Here is a 13,115-nt window from a genome sequence, read left to right as displayed (position 1 = left end):
TACATAGTAAATTGGGAACTTGCCTTCTATTTGCAACTATTTCCGGCTCATGTGGGTTGATGTCGAATATGTTCTGCATTTTCAGCTGCAGTAGTGAACAGTGCAGATGTCTGAACCGTGTTTTTTTTTATTCTAACCCGTAATGTGCCTTTTTAATACAGTTGCTCAAAAAGTGCTATTTTTCGTGGCTGTTTAGCGTGCGGAAAGTTGGTTTTCGCGGACTAGTGCTTTTTACTTTTCCATTTTTTTTTTAATTTTTACTTGTTCCAATTCATGACTACTTATTGAAGAGTGTTAATATTAGTTTCCTTTTAACGTCGTAATCAACATAAAAACCTACTGTTAATGTAAGAATACGAAAAATTTGCATATTTCATATTTTATTACTTACCTCTTCATCATTATAAGTATTATAACACGTTTATTTTTTAACGTTGAAAAACCGTTCTTAATAAGTTGTCTGAATGGAACGGAACGCCTGTCAAAGAAGAGGCGTATTTTCTTACTGCAAGAATGTTTTAAGTTTCCAAAGGCAACATTCGATATTGTTTTTATAAATATACGATACACAAATAATCGTAAATAACGATATTTAGGTAATAATAGTACAATGTTTTAATATTTACAATTGTTTCTGTCTTATAGAACATGCATTTGAAAAAAAAACTTTCATTGAAGTTGGTTCAATAACAATAACAAAATATATTCTAGTCGAATAAAAGCTAGAAAAACACCTCTTCATAATGTCAATGTCAATGATGTCACAGAATTAATAATATAAAAGTTTCGAATTTAATTCCATACTTGTTGCTTTTTTTTCGCAACTGTATTAAAAAACGTCGTTCGATACACGTGCGGATATGTCATCCTCCACTCGTCCCGAGTCTTGCCACGAGCCGTAGGCGAGTGGCAAGATATCTCGGTACTCGTGAAGTAATGACATACTTTCCGCACTAGCATCGAAATGTACTATTCTTCTAACCCATTAAATATTTACAAACTGACACCAAATATAATAACACGGTTTTTCGTGAATTTCATAACAGGAAAATCTAAAAGGGAGTCACATTTCCATGAATTTAAACTTAGACAATTTAACTTTATGCGCCCCTTAAATTACTTTTTAAGTGTAATTTAGTGCTAACTTTTACTTTTCTTTAATTCGATCATAGGTATCAGATTTTAGACGAATCAACATACCTATGGGCCTATTCGGGCCATAAAAAAACAATTTGAGAGAGATTGTTTATTATATGTATATATTATATGTTTTTCGCGAACATGATAAAATTTGTACATTTGGTGGTGTCTTAATTTATCGACACTCGTTGCGAATTTCCTATTTTTCGCACTTGAATCGTACAATGTTTTACAGTACATATGGCCCTCTAAATTTTGAGCATAGTAACGTAATGTGCTAATTATCGCACATGTACTATAATATAATAGTACATTATGATACAAGTGTGCTAAGTTGGTCATTACACACGAGGCGATATTTTGTGCCGATGTGTGTAATGACCAATGCACACGCGTTTCATACGACGATTTTCAACACACTTGCGAGGAAAAAAAAGAAACTTTCATATTAATCAAATTTTAATTGTTAAAAAAGTTAGTATTGTGTGTTGCATCTGTCATACTGCCGGCCGCCCCTCGCCCCGGCCGCGGGCGGCGAGCCGAGCGGGCCGGCCGGGCCGCGCACCGCGCAGGCGGTCGGGCGCGCCGGTGCCCGCCAGTCCGACCAATTAAAGAAGGCTCCCTTTCCATGCATATTATTAGCAATCAGTTACCTTCTTAACTCAGTCGGATAATATACTGAAAAAGCACGAGTGGAATAATACACTGAAAGAGCACGCGTGTTTAATATCAAGGATTATGAGCCAAAAATCGGTGGAATAAAAACGTCGTTTTGAAGTGTGTTGAAAATATTATTATAGAACACCCATAGCACTTAAGACATTTTTTAAAGTCAAACTCGCTGATATCCTCGAGAGGAATATACAGCGACGTGACTTACTTAAGCGGCACCGACGTTTCAAATCGTATTTAGACTAGAATTCGTAAGGACCAAAGCGCTTGTCTGGACTAAATTGTTTTTTATATTTAGCAGAAACATCCGTTATGAGACCATAAGTTCATCCGCTATGAGAGCGTTGTTTGTGTCGTGACTAGATCATATAATAATTATGATCATTTCATGAAATGTCATTTTTGAATTGATCGCTTTATGATATGGTTAGATAAGGTTTGACTTTCTCATGATGTGGCAAACCGATTGTTGCACATAATAAAATGATCAATTCTAAGATCTTTATTTGCACCCATTCACTGAAATCCTATGCGTTATATAGGACAACGTTAACGACGGACGGCTTTTTTGTTCTCATAATCCGACTCAAAGCAACTAAAGGTTAATTTCGCACTCACTGAATAAAGCAGTCCCAGCTATCTAAATTCTTATAAGCGATTTGCATAGGTAGCTCTAGCTCTGATGGGGGAGCGGTGTAAAAGCTAACTGCGCCGATACAGGCTGAATATGCGGCGCGCGAGTGCACCCGAGGCTCTCTCCATTATTTAGTAGGTACTTACCGGAGCCCGCCGAGGTTAGCCGCGCAGTGCCGCTGTTTGTGTTAGGATTTAGGGTATGGTAATGATCTAGGTAAACCTCTATAATCTGTGAAGTAAGGTTAAAAAACATAGCCAATTTAGTTATTCAAGGCGCGTCATGGTGCGTGGTGTAAAACGTCGATCGCCTTGAGCTTTTGATGGTTACTATCCCAAAAAAACTGGAAATTATTTTTTCATAATAATTTCATATGTAATTTTTTTTTTTGTTTTTTTCATGTAGGTACTACATTTCGCTGACTGCATAGTTTTTTTTAATTAATGAGAGAGACCTGTTACGAGTAAGACTTAATTAAAAAAAACCAAACCAAATTCTTTATTTAAAACAAATAAGAAAAATAAAGACGTTTAGTTTATTATTAGTTTTTTTTTTTTTTTTACTAGCCTAATTTAGTGTCCCACTGCTGGGCAAAGGCCTCCCCTCGTTTCCTCCATTCGACCCTGTCGTATGTAGTGTCCCGCCAATCAGGATAAAATGCGTCCAAGTCGTCCCGCCATCTCCTTTTCGGCCTGCCTGCACCCCGGCCAGCACCATCTATGGTGTTCCGTGGGTCCCACTCGGTAACCATTTTGGCCCACCTTTCAGGGTGCATGCGGCAGACATGCCCAGCCCAGTCCCACTTAAGCTTAGCGGTCTGGACACCTACATCTACAACTCGAGTTCTGGTTCTGGATTATTAGTTTTAATTATTATTATTACTGTTATTTATTATTATTACTACAATATAGTCTAGCACAAAACAAATACTAATACAAAACAGAATAAAAGAAAAATAAAACTAAAATTTGAACGGATGAGGTATGTTGCTAAATAATAAAAGCAATGTAATAAATTCGCCACTAACCACGTCATAATATCGGTTTCTCAAAATTCAAGCATCCCTATTAAGCCTCCAAATAAAAGTGTTTTAACTTAATGTTATTTATCATTATGAGGCTGACAAATCTGTTTTAAGCCCGTAATGGGCGAGCCTATTTCCGAAGGGTACTGAAGGGCACCGAAATGGCGCCCGCTTACGTTCACCCTTCTTTGTAGGTTGCCGGTAAAATGTTGCCTACATTACTGTCCGCCGAGCATCCTCATTTATAAATTGAACTTCCCGAGTTCTCAGCCGACTTCAAAAGGTTGTAATTTGAAACCTAACCAAAATTAAATGTGGGAGTGTTTTCGATATATTCAGCATCTACACTCGAGAGCAATGATAAAGTGGTTACATTGTATAAAAAACACAGTGACCTGTTTTCATTGATCTTGAGTGCATTTATTTGGCTTTGACAAATATTGTACCACTTCATAATATGAAATTATTTTATTCATTCTGTTCAGACTAGACTAATTGTCGATACATAGGTATACCATACGTATTATCTCGCTTACTATTCCAGCGGCCTATGTATGTAGGTACCTATAATTGGTCAAGCAAATCATGTCAGTAGAAAAAAGCGGCAAATTTAAAAATGTAGGCGCGGAGGGTTATCGTCCCATAGAAAATTTGAATTTCGCGCCTTTTTTTATTGACAAGATTTGCTTGACCAATTGTATTTTCATTTTAAGTTGTAGACAACTTTAATTAAATAGCTATAAATTCACATTATATTTTTGTTGCGGTGAATAATTTCAACCTCAAAACGGCCATTCTAATTTTCTAGAACGATTTGTTACATTTCGTTACCTTTAAAAGTTCACCGCAAGCCGCATAACGCTTATGCCAAGTACTAAAAGACTTGATTGTTTTGGAGCCTTTCTTTGAACCGTTACTTATTCCATTCATGGAATACGTGTAATTTTATCTGCCCCTTGTATTTCAATCATAAACATTTTTATGTGGCGAAAATATACCGATACGACAATGTTTATTTGGCACTTAACAACTGTAACTAAACCATTCGAAAAAATATAGCTTACAAGGAAAATCTGCATGTTTCTAGTACAAGCTCTTCTTGTAGGAAAATGTTAATCCATTAGATTTATACCTTAAGGGTGTACGCCAAGTATATCTTACCTCAATAACCCTTAAAAGTAATACTTCTGATTAAAAATTCGTTATTGACATCGTTCTGTTTTACACTAATATTAGGTATACTAAAAATGGTATGCAGATTAACGATATACAACTGAAATTTAATGAAAATTAGACATGTTTTGGTGATTTTATTTTTTTGAAGCCAACTTTAACTTAACTTAGTACGGTTTTGGTTATTGACGTTAAATAGGTCAGTAGGTAGCGAATATGATCTAAGTAGTTTCGTGTATTTTCTTTCATTACATTTGCATTTGATTAAAACGAGTATTTACAATTTTAAGTTAGCTACCCTCTCAACATAAATAACAAGTCAAAGTCGGTTCTCGGTAGGTACGCCGTCCTACGATTGATGCTTGTAATAATATTTTTTTTGTCTGAAAACATAATTATGGTTCCGTACCCAAAGAGTAAAAACGGGACCCTATTATTCTAAGACTCCGCTGTCCGTCTGTCTGTCACCAAGCTGTATCTCATGAACCGTGATAGCTAGACAGTTGAATTATTCACAGATGTATTTCTATGGCCGCTATAACAACAAATACTAAAAACAGAATAGAATATATATTTAACTGGGGCTCCTGGGGTTTATTGCGTAATGGTATGGAACCCTTCGTGCCCGAGTCCGACTCGCACTTTGCTGGTTTTTTAAAATAAGTTTGAGCTGATAAAGACTAACGTTCCTAAGCAATTTTAGCAAGTTTTATAATATTGGCAATTTATAGGAGAGATGCAACAACGTGTTCGTCAAGAAGCTGAAATCTTGTTAAATTTAACGCTTTCGCGAAACATTAAATTCCGGCCCTCATCATCAGCGTTGTCCCGGCATTTTGGCACGGTTTATGTGAGCCTGGGGTCCGCTTGGCACCTAATCCCAAGAATTGGCGTAGGTACCAGTTTTTACGAAAGCGACTGCCATCTGAGCTTCCAACCCAGAGGGTAAACTAGGCCTTATCGGGATTAGTCCAGTTTCCTCACGATGTTTTCTTCACCGAAAAGCGACTGGTAAATATAAAATGATATTTCGTACATAAGTTCCGAAAAACTCATTGGTACGAGCCGGGGGAACCCGCGACCTCCGGATTGAAAGTCGCACGCCCTTACCGCTAGGTCACCAGCGCTTATGAACATTAAATTCCAGCCCTGATCTTATTTATTCACCGGTAAAATTTTGGAAAGCGTAAGGAGCAATCGAAACACGTGGAGACCTTTTATAACTGAATGATGATTATTAATTTATGGAAATCTGATAATTTACATAATTCTAATATCAATTCGGTTACATAAAGGATTAAATTTAAACTTAGGCTTTTATCGGCGCCTCGTCCTATTTGCATTTAATTTTGCCTTAAAATTACAAACTAGAAAAATCTTTTCTTAAGGGCCCTGCCCTGCCCTTCCACTAACGTAATCTCTAAATTGCTTTTGACTTCAACTGTTGTTCAATTTCATCAGATTCCATTATAATAAAAGGTCTTGTCACAAGTGCTTTGAATTCTGTCAGTAAAAGTCTAATCACGAAAACTAAGTGAAACCTATCCCCGTACAATGCCTCAACAGAACAGAGGTCCGTATAATGTAAATAGGTAGATAGTAGAGATTCAATTTCACGCATCCTTTGAACTAAATAATGATATGTCCAGGGAGCGCGAGTGTAGGAACAACCTGCCATGGGTGCCTGTCAAAAGGTCTTGCTTAAATCGAATTACGAATGATCCTATATGTTGGGCTGGAACCACTGGAGCGGGTCATATGGAAATTGTTTCTTGTTCTGCATCTATTTTTTACGCTCACTCGAAGTCTATATTGAATAGGTTAATGTATTTGTATTCCAACCAAATCACACACATAATACTTAATATATCTATCCTTGTCACAGAAACTCGTGATGCGTATATTTAAACAGGCTAAATATGCTATTTGGCCGGTTGTCAATACCGAACATAATATATTTTATTAGTAGGTATTTGAGTCTAATTTATTTAGGATTATATGTTAAAGAAGTGTTGAGTTTTTCTGATTTGATGTGTTCAACAGGAGTGGCGATATTTTTATTATACCAAACACTAACCTCATGAAATTGATGTCAGAAAAAAACTGTATATGTATGACTTTTTATTACGTTTCTTATCTCTACCTATATTATGAAGAGAAGATACCTACGTACCTACAATAAACAAATCAAAACAAGCACAGGCTTGAGATTCAAATGTGATTGTTAGGTATTATATTTAAACTTAATGAAGAGCATTACTTACAAAATAAAGCTGTAAATTACGTAGAAGAGCGCACGTGGGAGACATTCCTCTTTCACGACAGCGGGCGATTTGATTGCGTCAGCACTAGATTTATTTCTCTCCCTTGAGTTACTTTTTCAAGACGAAATGTGTCGCTATTTTCAAAATTTGTTGTGTATGCAACTGATAAAACATATTCTTGAGTAAATTTGTGACAAAATTAGTAGGTCCAACGTAATGAGAAATAATTACAAGCTTTCAGGGATTCAAAACAAGAAATTATTAATCGTAACTGAAACTGAATCATAACTGTCAAACAGGAATAAACTTATTCGCAATATGGCGGCTCAAATATCTTCTGTACTGGCAGCTCCCTTGTACCACGAAACAGGCGACAACAGCCTTCGTCGACCAACTGACGACATTATTGGGTACGAGAGATATGGATAGAGATAATAATCGCTCGCTATCGCAATATATATCAGTAACGAATAAATTGTACGTTATATTTATCTTTTTGTTGGCCTTACTTTAGTATTTCTTAAGAAATAGCGTATCATGCCCGAAAGTTTTTAAGAAAAAGAAAAAAAATTGATTTAAGTTACAGTATTAACGTCCATATAGACCATATAATTAAAGGTAACCAATATGTACTTGTTTTGACACAAGAGTGAGTGAGTGTCATTATCTCTTTATTAGTGATTTGTTTATTGACCTAAGGAGGTTTAAATGATAACATTTATTTCTTAGAGACGGAAAAATACGCGTATGAAAACATATTTTAACCTTCAACCCTGCCCGCAAATTTCCAGAAATATCTGTGGCTTACTTAATTTCTATAATATTATTATTTAAGAGTGGCACAGAAAATAACAATATTTACGGTTAATTTACAAATAGAGAGGTGTATTAACTTATCAAATCAGTTACTATTTATGAAATCTTGAAATAATTTGTTATTATGATGTATGAGAAAAAAAGATCAATGATATAATTAATCCAATTCTTTTAATGAGTTTTTGTTAACTTTTAAACGCGTAAAAAATGTTTTATCATGTTTTGCAGTGTATTTCCGTAAAATAGATTTCATGACTCATGACTGATGTGAAGCAATTTAACTTATCCACTTTTTATAACTTCAGTAGCGCTTTTTTAAGTAAATAGGTACAGCTATAGCTATAATTTTTGTATTTTATTTTTATGTAGACTGCTAGATTTCATTTAGGGTAATTCCAGGATAGATGCCCCACTTTTTCAAATGGCTTTATAACTAAATCCTAACTGAGAGTCTCAAGGACGATAAGGACTTGAAGAGGGAGAGAAGAGCCTTATCGGTGCGCTGCAACATATTGGCGCCCAGATTTGGCAGGTGCAGTAACGAAGTAAAGGTGACCTTATTTAACGCTTACTGTCAGTGTTTCTACACTTGCCAACTCTGGACTGCTTTCACGCGCAAGTCGTATAGCACCATGAGCGTTCAATATAATAATTCATTTCGTGCCCTAATGAGGCTGCCGCGCTGCTGCAGCGCATCCGGTATGTTTGCCGACGCGCGAGTGCCGGATTTTTATGCTGTGATGAGGACGCGTGTGGCTTCCTTCTGGGAGAGACTTAGTTATTCAGAAAACGATTTCATAAAAACCATTTTCAGGTATCCGGATAGTCAAATCTTCCGATGTTGGCTATCCGTGCACCGAGACTCGAATCGGAAGTAACTATATATGTGCTATTTGGTACATATTGTATTATTTTAATTTTTATTATATGTATATTAACTTTTGTTTTTTTTTCTTTGTACTTAGTTAATTGAATTATTTGTATGTAACATTTCTATGGGTGTCACTTGCCTGTCTTCTTCTCCTCCTTCCTCCTCGCCATTTCCCGTTATACGGGGTCGGCTTTCCTTATTCCGAGTCTCCAGGCAGTTCTATTCTGAGCGTCTTCCTTACGTAAGTCTCGGCTTTCCATATCCCTCTCAATAATTTTTGTCCATGAGGTAAGTGGTCATCCTCGTCCTCTTCTTATAGTATTCATGGATAGGCATTTTCTGACGATATGATTTTCCGGCCTTCGCATTATATGACCATACCATCTCAGTCGGGATTCAGAGATTTTATCCGTGATGGGTGCAACCTTAAAGCTGTCACTTGCCTGTCAATAAACGAATTTTTTGTTTTATTTATTATTATTATACCTCGTATGATAACTATGGTCCCATAACATTATTCTACTGTACTAGTTTTTATATAAGTCGCACATATTATGTATAAATCGTGTTTTGTTGACCTCTTGTAAATGGTATAAATGCCTACCGTGAGGTATAGATGATTCGTCGCGAAAATGGGTCAGAGGATAAATGCCCTTTGAAATCAAACAAGCTAAATGAAAAGTTATCAGTCTTTTACATTCATATTTGTAAACGTCGGTGTCGTGTTCTAGACTGTTATTCCACATGTTCTGGTTATTTCGTTGACTCATTTTTCTCCCTTCTTCATTTTCTTAAATGCTGCTATGCGGGACAACACTCTGTTTCCTCTTATATTTACGAGGTATTTCGCCCCTCTGCTACATAACAATTATTTGAAACAATTGAGGGTAGATGCCCCCTTAGTGATGCTCTTGGGGCATCATCTATACCGATCAAAAACCGGAGCAACTATACTATTTGCAGAGGATAGATGCCTTTCTCAATAAAAAATAAAGTAATAATAAATTCAGAAGAAAATATATTTATCCATGCAGCTTAGGCTTCAGCGCACCCAAACCAATAGATAAAAAGCAGGAATCATAAGCGAGTCAAAAGTTATTCGAAAACAAATACTTATGAATAGGAGAAGAGGAATTTCCTCCCGCGTACGCTTCGGCTGTGGAATGAGCTCCCTGTCGAGGTTTTCCCGAGGGGCTACAGTATGGGGTTCTTCAAAAAAGGAGTGTACAGGTTTTTAAAGGGTCGGCAATGCGCGTGTAATATCTCCGGTGTTGCAGGCGTCCATAGGCTACGGTAACTGCTTACCATCAGGCGGGCCGTATACTTGATTGCCACCGACGTGGTATAAAAAAAATATATATTTTGACGCTCTTCGAAGCCTAGCCGCAGAATGTTTTGGCACTCACTGGCAAAACGCGTGCGCTCTCGCTCATGTTAACAGCGGCCCTGAGGCTTGCAGGGGGAGCGATTGCTATTACTTATGTAGTGGAGTCAAGTGGAGTTTTAGTCCCACAGTCCTGCTACTAGTAGAAATTAAAATTATCCCACTATCCCATGAGGTATTATAAAAATATAAATTCTGAACCACATAATTCTGATTATAACAATTCCGATAGTGACAAACACCGAATTTAATTTACGATTTATGAAATCACGAATTCCGAATTGCCATTATAGCGAAATTTTAAATTCCGACCCACATAATTCCGATTGTAACAATTCCGATAGTGACAAACACCGAATTTAACATTTACGATTTTTTAAATCACGAATTCGTTATTGCCATTATTACGAAATTTTAAATTCCGATTTGACGAGATTTCCTATTTTAAATACTCGTATCCCAATTTTTTTTATTAATTTTCTGTAAGCAGGTCCATTCTTTGGGGGGTTGAAGTTTTTACAATTGTTTTCAGTGGGGGGTGGGGGTCGCCGTTATAACATAACCTAACTCACTTTTCTGGCGACAGTTCGTTTTCTTGGGGGTTCTAACCTAACCCACTTTTCTAGCAACAGTTCGTTTTCTTGGGGGTCGCAGTTCTAACCTAACCTAACACACTTTTCTGGCAAGAGTTCGTTATCTTGGGGTTCGCAGTTCTGCGGAATTTATTTATGCCGAAATTTTGTCAAAAATATTTTATACCGAATTTAAGAATTCCGAATATAACATGATGCGGCACGACAGGCACAGTAATAATTACTAAATAGTTTAATAGATTAATTGTTTTTACTTAGGAATAGTGTCAATGTTGATACCATAAATGAATTCAGCACCCCCTATTTATACAAAAACGATACCAAACCCGGCCTAGCAGCTTCACTGATGTAGATAATCAAGATAAAAATGAGAGCCCTAAATAAACCTTCAAGAGCAGATATCTCAAAAACTATACAAGATATCGAAAAACTTGACTTAATAAAACTTGTAACAAATTAAATCCTAATATATGATATATATGACCTTCAAACCTTCAAGAAAAGAGCGTACTCCCATCTTAAAGGCCGGCAACGCACTTACAACCCCTCTGGTGTTGCGGGTGTCCATGGGCGGCGGTAATCGCTTACCATCAGGTGATCCGTCTGCTCGTTTGCCTCCTATTCCATAAAAAAAAAAAAACACTTCATTTTGTATAAGTCGCCATGTCACTTAGTCGCATAGTTTCCGAGATATAATCGAAAAATTGAACCTTCAAACCCCCCTCTCCCCCCAGCACCAGGGTTACGGTCGGGGACTATTGATATGTTCATCTCCTAACTAGTCCAAACAAAGCTACGAAGTCAAAAATTGTGTTCCTAACATTTCCCTCTATACCTTCTTATTACTTGGCCTAAAAACGCAAGTCTTCATTTGCATATATCACGAATTTCATTTTTCCGCCCTTACAAAAAACCGAATTTCTGAATACCGAATTATTTTATTTCCGATCGGTCAATGATTTTTCGGAACTTAAAAATTCGGAAAAAAATATGTTCGGATAAGTGTAAAATCGGAACTAAGCTTTCGTTCAAATGACAATCAGATTTTAAGTATTCGGAAATAGCACAGTCGTGATCTTCTTCTTATTTCGGACGTATAAAAAATCGGGTTTATGAAAATCGTGGTTATAAAAATCGGAAAAACATATTTCGGAATATTTGGGTGTTCCCAGAAAACTGAAGTGTCGGACGCTTCGGCCCGGATCCGAACTGGTTCTAACGTGAGTTATTCTGTATGCTGTTTAAAACATAAGCGGCGGTGATTGTGACTGTTATCGACAGTAAGTAAGTAAGTAAGTAAATATTCTTTATTGCACCAAAATTATACATTTTACATACATGTAAAACTACAAAGAAATATTTAAAGAAAAAATAGAACCAGGTAACAACAGGCGGTCTTGTCGCTAAAAAGCGATCTCTTCCAGACAACCTTTGGGTAGCAGGAAATGTAGAACTCATACAAAAGTCAACAGGTAGTGCCTTTGCATTTAAGCTCTTTAGCTTAAATATGGAGACTATTAAACACAAACACACATACTACAATTACTACTTATACATATAAGTATTAAAACGAAAACTAACACACAAATAAATATACAATACAATATATATATATATATATAATATATATTTATACAAGCATATATACAATATATAAAATCATCACACACACACATCAGTACAGTCATCTTTAATAAAATATAGGTTAAATATATATTTATATATGTACATAAATACATATTTAATTAATGTTTTATATTCAGTAATCAATATTTATGTAAATGTAAAATAGAAACAAAGTAATAAGAGTTGTAGGCCGCCCGTACTGAAAGCGAGGACCTACATCTTTCAACATACCTAGATGAAAAAAAAAGTCATTTTTAGCGTCATTATATTATTTCTTTATACTTTATTGCGCAGTAATAAATGCCACAAGGCATTTTCTACCAGTCAACCTCACACACAATATTATTATAATAATAAACATGTTGTTTTGACTCCAAAAAAACCGGTACATTACACAATTTTTAAAAATGACTGTAATTTTTTATGTGAAATGTGAGTGAAAAACCCGTAGGGGTCGGATCAAAAACTAAGTAATTAAGTCTAACTCAAGCTTGACTGCACATCCACACAATGAAATAATTGGTTTCATTTCTGTAGCATTTCGTTCCTTGTCACAATGAAAATCAATATGAAAGTCGCTGGGGACTACTTAACTGTCTTGTTGTACGAAATGGTACTAAAATTAAATTCCTTCATCGTACTTAAATAAGGTTTTTTTGGGGTGGGCAGTAAAATGTGACCTTTATATATATTGTATTTAATGCCAGACGGCAACTATAAAAAAAACATATTATGTGGGAAAAGGCAAAGTTGCGGAGCGAGAATATGACTTTTAATGACTCCACACTAATTTTACATTTCTTTATGAGGGAAGATTCTGTCTAAAGTGGGAACACCCAAATATTCCGAAATATGTTTTTCCGAATTTTATAAGCACGATTTTCATGATCCCGATTTTTTTATAAGTCCGAAACATCA

This window comes from Cydia strobilella, chromosome 8 (genome assembly GCF_947568885.1).
Source record: "Cydia strobilella chromosome 8, ilCydStro3.1, whole genome shotgun sequence".
NCBI lineage: Eukaryota > Metazoa > Arthropoda > Insecta > Lepidoptera > Tortricidae > Cydia > Cydia strobilella.
This window is presented reverse-complemented; position numbering follows the sequence as displayed.